The following is a 7,500-nucleotide window of genomic DNA, read 5'->3' as shown; positions in this document are numbered from 1 at the left end:
AACTGGTACACCATGAAGGTGAACAATCTCTCGGATGTGGATGTAAATCTCAGCCAGCCGCTCCGAAGAATAGGTAGTACAAACTGGAATGAAGTGCGCAGACTTGGTCAGCCGATCCACAATCAACCACATAGCATCGAACTTCCTCGAAGTCTGTGGGAGTTCAACTACAAAATCCATGGTGATCCGCTCCCAGTTCCACTCTGGAATCTCTAACCTCTGAAGCAATCTACCCGGTCTCTGATGCTCATACTTCACATGTTGACAGTTAAGGCACCGAGCTACAAACCTCACCACATTCTTCTTCATTCTTCCCCACCAATAGTGCTGCCTCAAGTCCTGATACATCTTTGCGGCACCCGGATGAATGGAATACTGTGAACTGTGGGCCTCCTCAATAATCAAATCATGTAGCCCATCCACATTGGGCACACAAATCTGACCATGCATTCTCAATACCCCATCATCCCCAATAGTCACATCTCTAGCATCACCGTGCTGAATCGTGTCCTTAAGGACAAGCAAATGGGGATCATCATACTGGCGCTCTCTGATGCGATCATATAAGGAAGACCGAGAAACCACACAAGCTAGAACCCGACTGGGCTCCGAAATATCCAATCTCACGAACTAGTTGGCCAAGCCTGAACATCAACTGCAAGAGGTCTCTTCCCAATAGGAATGAATGCAAGACTACCCATACTCACCGCCTTTCTACTCAAGGCATCGGCCACCACATTGGCCTTCCCAGGATGATACAGAATGGTCATATAAGTCTTTTAGCAGCTCCAACCATCTGTGCTGCCTCAAATTTAGATCATTTTGTTAGAACAAGTGCTGAAGACTCCGATGATCCGTAAACACCTCACAAGACACACCGTAGAGATAATGCCTCCAAATCTTCAATGCATGAACGATGGCATCTAACTCCAAATCATGAACAGGGTAGTTCTTCTCATGAGGCTTCAACTGGCATGAAGCATAAGCAATCACTCTTCCCTCCTGCATCAACACATACCCAATGTCGATCCGAGAAGCATCACAATACACTGTATAAGAGTGTGAAGCTGACGGCAAAACTAGAACTGGAGTTGTGGTCAAGGCAGTCTTGAGCTTCTGAAAACTCTCCTCACACTAATCCGACCACCTGAAAGGAGCACCCTTTTGGGTCAGTTTAGTCAAAGGGCGATGCAATAGATGAGAAACCCTCCACAAAGCGACAATAATAACTGGCCAAGCCGAGAAAGCTCTGAATCTCCGTAGCAAAGGACGGTCTGGGCCAACTCTAAACCTCATCTACCTTCTTTGGATCCACCTGAATACTCTCACTGGACACCACGTGCCCCAAGAATGCCACTGAACTAAGCCAAAACTCTCACTTAGAGAACTTGGCATAAAGCTTCTCCTCCCTTAACCGTTGCAACACAATCCTCAAATGTTGGGCATGCTCCTCCTAGCTACGAGAGTACACCAGGATGTCATCAATGAACACTATGACAAATGAGTCGAGATAAGGCTGAAACACACTGTTCATCAGATCCATAAACGCTACTGGGGCGTTGGTCAGCCCAAAAGACATCACAAGAAACTCATAATGACCATAACGGGTCCTGAATGCTATCTTAAGAATATTTGAGTCCCGAATCTTCAACTGATGATACTCAGACCTCAAATCAATCATGGAGAACACCCTCGCTCCCTGAAGCTAGTCAAACAGATCATCAATACGCGGCAAAGGATACTTATTCTTGATTGTAACTTTGTTCAACTGCCTATAATCAATGCACATTCTCATAGCGCCATCCTTCTTCTTCACAAACAACACCGGTGCACCCCAAGGTGACACACTAGGCCTAACAAACCCCTTATCAAGGAGTTCCTAAAGTTGCTCCTTCAATTCCTTCAACTCAACTGGTGCCATGCGATATGGTATAATAGAAATGGGCTGAGTGCTCGGCAACAAGTCAATACTAAAGTCAATATCCTTGTCGGACGACATGCCCGGCAAGTCTACAGGAAACAAATCCGGAAATTCCCGCACCACCGAAACATAGTCAATAGTAGGAGCATCGACACTAACATCCCTCACAAAGGCCAAATAAGATAAACAACCCTTCCCAACCATCCGTTGGGCCTTCAAATAAAAAATCACCCTACTGGAACATAGTCTAGAGAACCTCTCCACTCAATCCTTGGCAACCCCGGCATCACCAACGTCACAGTCTTAGCATGACAATCTCGAACAGCATGACATAGAAACAACAAATCCATATCCAAGATCATGTCAAAAATCGACCATGCTAAGCAATAAGAGATTAACTCTAGTATACAGACTCCCAATGGTCACTACACACGACCGATATACACGGTCCACAATAATAGTATCGCCCACCGGCGTAGAGACATGAACATATAAAACTAAGGACTCACGGGGCATATCAAAAATGATGAGCGAAATACCATGATACATATGAATAAGTAGAACTAGGGTCAAATAGTACACCGGCCTCACTGTGGCAAAATGAGACAATACATGTGATCACTGCGTCTGAAGTAACAGCATCTGGTCTGGCAGGAATAGCATAGAATCAGGCCTGACTGCCACCTAATCGCCTCCCCCCCCTAGGGCAGCCGCTAACTGACTGAGCTCCACCCCGAGCTGGCTGAGCTGGGGCTGAAGTTGTAGGTTGACTCCTCTGCTGAGCTGGACCTCCCGTAAGGCGGGGACAATACCTTTTGATGTGACCCATATCTCCACACTCAAAACAACCCCTCTCTGCAAATGGCGGTGGGGACTGGAGGGAGCCCCGAGCACCAGAATACCCTCTAGAAGATCCCAGTGCCGATGAGCCCTGAACTGAAGGTGCATGGGATGAACTCTGAGCTGGTAGGGCAGTGAGAGATGACTAGCCCTGATGATAACTATATGAACCATGGATGGATGATGCACCACAGTAAACTGGACGACCCGTTTAAGCGTGCCTGTAAGGACGACCCCTGCCGCGGTAAAACTGACCCCCTGAAGGAACACCGCTGAAATCGCCTGGTCCACGAGGCCTCTTAGGCTCACTCTCTCCACGCTCCTGGCTACGGACCATCTCTATCTGCCGAGCAATGTCGACTACCTCATCAAAAGTAGCACCAGATAACTTCTCTTGTCATAAGCAACTACAACTGATATGTGAGGCCATCAATGAACCTCCTAATCTTCTCCCTATCGGTGGGAACCAACAAAACTGCGTGACGAGCCAACTCATAAAACCTCATATCGTAATGTGTCACAGACATGTCATCCTGACGAAGCTGCTCAAATTGTCTACCCAACTCCTCTTTGCGAGATTGCGGCACGAACTTCTCCAGGAAGAGAACGGACAACTCCGGCCATGTAAGTGATGCTGCACCGACCGGCTTGTGCCTCTCATAAGCCTCCCACCACCTGAAGGCAGTCCTAGAAAATTGAAAAGTAGTGAACGAGACCCCATTGGTCTCCAGAATACCCGATGTCCGAAGCATCCGCTCGCACCTATCTAGAAAGCCCTAAGCATCCTCTGACTCAGCACCACTAAATGTTGGAGGTCGAAGCCTCCAAAATCTCTCAAGCCTCCTATGCTCATCGTCTGTCATAACGGGGACTACCGGGTCCTAAGCAGTTGCAGTCGGCTGGGCTGGTAATGCCCCCGGTATCTTAAGTCCCTGCACTACCTAATCTAGAGTATGGGCAACAGGGGTATGAGTATCTCCCCGACCTGAGAAGTGGCAGGTGCGACATGAGCCAAAACCACCTGAGCAAGGCCAGTGCAAACTGTCAATATCTGGGCCAAAGCCTCCTGAAGGCTGGGAATCACAATGGGCATAGCTGATCCCATAGGTTTGTCCACAACTGGAACCTGCTCCTGAACTAGGGCAATCGGTGTATCTGCAGTTGCTGCCCTAGCTGATGTGCGAACTGCACCTCTGCCCCTTCCGCGGCCTCTACCGCGGCCTCGACCTCTCGCGGCCCTTGCAGGTAGTACTGATGGTTATCCATCCTACCCAGTAGTATGCGTTCTCACCATCTGTGAGAGAATAGAATAGCAGAAGTTTAGTTACTGGAATCAATATGTATAATTTCCTAAGGGTTCGGCAGCCTCTCGAAGATAAGTATAGACGTCTCCGCACCGATCTGCAAGACTCTACTATACTTGCTCATGACTCGTGAGACCTATGTAACCTAGGCTTTAATACCAACTTGTCATAACCCCAAAACCAACCGTCGTGATGGCGCCTATTGTGGAACTAGGCAAGCCAACTATATAACCAGGTCACCAAGTAAAAACTTTGAAAATAAAATGAAAGCAGTTAATATTCAAGAAACCATTTAAAATCCAAAATAAAACCACAACGCAATACGAATCCCTCCCAAAAATCGGGGTGTCACAGAGTACATGAGTATATATATCAGAATGTGGTCTACTACAGTGTCTAAGGAGTAAAAACTGAAGTACAAATAAAGATAATGAGGGAGAGTCAAGGCCTGCGAACGCCATGCAGCTACCTCGATAATCTCCGAGATTCTGTCTCTTCAATCAGCAGCCGCCGTAACCGGAAGTACCTGGATCTGCACATGAAGTGTAGGATGTAGCGTGAGTACAACCAATTCAGTAAGTAACAAATCCCAAACTGTGGGCTGAAAGTAGTGACGAACTCAACCGGCACAACTCAATACAGAAAATAATAGTGCACAAATGTAGAAGTGCTTTCAAGCTCGATAGATATCTTAAAACAATAAAATGGATCAATCTGAATGATATGAAAAATATAACTCCTTTACTTCTACCATGACAATGCACATGTTATATATGATGCACCATTCTGACAGCCTCATGTGCTCACACTCTCGACTGCTCAATCACTCGGTATTGTATATGGCCCAAACGGCACAGGGAAGATCCATCCCGGAATATATACATCACTGACCATCAGTCACCCAGTACCGAGTAGGAAAAATCCAGCCCGTGGAGAAGATCCATCAACAGGTATAAAATGCTTCGGACAAGATCCATGTTCAGGGAAGATCCATCCCTCAATAATATCAATCGCGCTAGCTGGGGGTGTGTGCAAACTCCGGAGGTGCTCGTTTAGCCCAAGCGCTATCATAAATCAGTATAACTGCTGCGGTGTGCAGCCCGATCCCATAAATTGCACTCATAATAAGGCCATCAGCCTCACTCAGTCATCAATCTCTCCAGTCTCTCTCTCACGGGCTCACAATATCATGATACTAGCCCGAAAACAATGATATGATGTATCAATAATTAACAACAGAGACTGAGATATGATATGAAATGAAATGAATGAATATGACTGAGTACAAAATATCAATGAAATCAGTAAGACAACGGCAGGAAACGACCACTATGGGTCCCAACAATATAGACATAACGCCTAAACATGATATCTAGCATGAGTGACAGCTCAATTACTTTATCACATGATGAAAATACGGATATTTACAAGACAGAACCACTAGGAAGTGTCGTGGAATCGACCATGTCACAATTCTCATGGTGCACGCCCGCACGCCCATCACTTGGCATGTGCGTCACCTCAATATCAATCACATAACACATAATTTGGGGTTTCGAACCCTCATAACCAAGTCTGAAAGTATTACTTACCTCAATCCGGGCTAAACTTTACTCCAAAATGCCTTTGTCCCTCAAATCGGTCTCCAAGCATCCCAAATCTAGCCACAAGCAATACAATACAATCAATATAAGCTAAAGGAATCAATTCCACAAGGTGTATTGGCCCTGCACAAACCGCTTCTGCGCACAAATGGTCGCATTTGCGGCCTCTGACCAAAGCATCCCTGGTCGCTTCTGCGGGCTCTTTTCTTGCTTCTGCGAGCTCGCATCCGCGGTCCCCAATCTGCAGATGCGATTACACCAGCAGCCCTCAAACTTTAGCAGTTCTTCAACTTCAAATCTTGAACCGTTAATCACCCGAAATCAACCTAAGGCCCCTGGGACCTCAACCAAACATACCAACACGTCCTAAAACATCATACAAACTTAGCCGAATCTTCAAATCACCTCCAACAACATCATACGAATTGCACACGGATTCAAGCCCAATGAACTACGAAATTTCCAAATTCTACAAACGACGCTGATATCTATCAAATCACGTCTGATTGACCTCAAATTTCGCACGCGAGTCACAAATGACCCCACGAACCTACTGCAACTTCCGGAATTGGAATCCGACCCCGATATTAAAAAGTCAACCCCCGATCAAACTTCCCAAAAATTCGACTTGCACCATTTCAAGTCTAATTCTACTCCTGACCTCCAAATTATAATCCGGACACTCTCCCAAGTCCAGAATCACCCAACGGAACTAACAAAATCATCAAAATTCCAATCTGAGGTCGTTTATACATAAGTCGATGTCTGGTCGATTTTTCCAGCATAAGATTTCAATTAAGAGACTAAGTGTCTCAATTAACTCTAAATTCACTCCGAATCCGAACCAACTAACCCGATAAGTCATTAACAGTCATAAAGCACAAATGTAGTAGTAAAGGGGGAAACAGGGCCACAACTCTCGAAACGACCGGCCGGGTCATTACAATTTGCTGTGAAATTAATTGACCTTGTTGTATCTTTGGAATTGGTTGTGTCCTATGGGCAATCTATAATATGAACTATTGTTTTGTAATGTCGTGGTAATATCCGTGTAAATTGTTGTGTGATTTGGGTTACTGTTATGCGGTGGATAAGGGTGGCATTCCACTGTTGATATTATGTGGGTATAAGGGTGGCATTTCACTGTGGTTATGTGTGTTGGGATATTGTATGGGTGAAGCGATAAGGGAAACTATTATAGGAGTGGTAAGGGTGGCTATAGGAGTGATAAGGGTGGCTATTGATATTGTCAGGGCGGAGGGATAAGGGTGGCTATTGTCAGGGACGATATGTGATGATGTAGGATTAATATGTTGGTGAATTTTATGTGATGTTATGATTTCCTTGTGACTTCTTTTATATATTGTGCAATTTATTTTATAAATTCAATAAATTTGATAATAGTCAGATATATGTTGAAATTATGAGCCTGTAGATATTGCCGGGCGGATTATGATATGGGCACGAGGTGCCAGAGAAATATGATGAATTCACTATTGGCACGTGAATTGTCCGTACAGTTATGATATGAAATATGGGCACGAGGTGCCGTGGTTATATAATAAAAATGCTATTGGCACGTGAATTGTCCGTGCAGTTATGATATGAAATGTGGGCACGAGGTGTCGTGAGTAAATGATGATGATATTGGCACGTGAGTTGTCCGTCCGGTTGTGATAGAGATATTGGCACGAGGTACCGTGAAAATATGAAAGTGGGTTGAGACCCATCAAGGTGACTTTTATTTGAAAGGATTATATTCAAAATATTATTTGAAATAATTATATTCGAAAGATATTTATTTGAAAGAATTATATTTGAAGGATATTTA

Source organism: Nicotiana tomentosiformis, chromosome 12 (genome assembly GCF_000390325.3).
Source record: "Nicotiana tomentosiformis chromosome 12, ASM39032v3, whole genome shotgun sequence".
Lineage (NCBI taxonomy): Eukaryota > Viridiplantae > Streptophyta > Magnoliopsida > Solanales > Solanaceae > Nicotiana > Nicotiana tomentosiformis.
The sequence above is the reverse complement of the archived record's forward strand: the minus strand, read 5'-3'. Positions refer to the sequence as shown.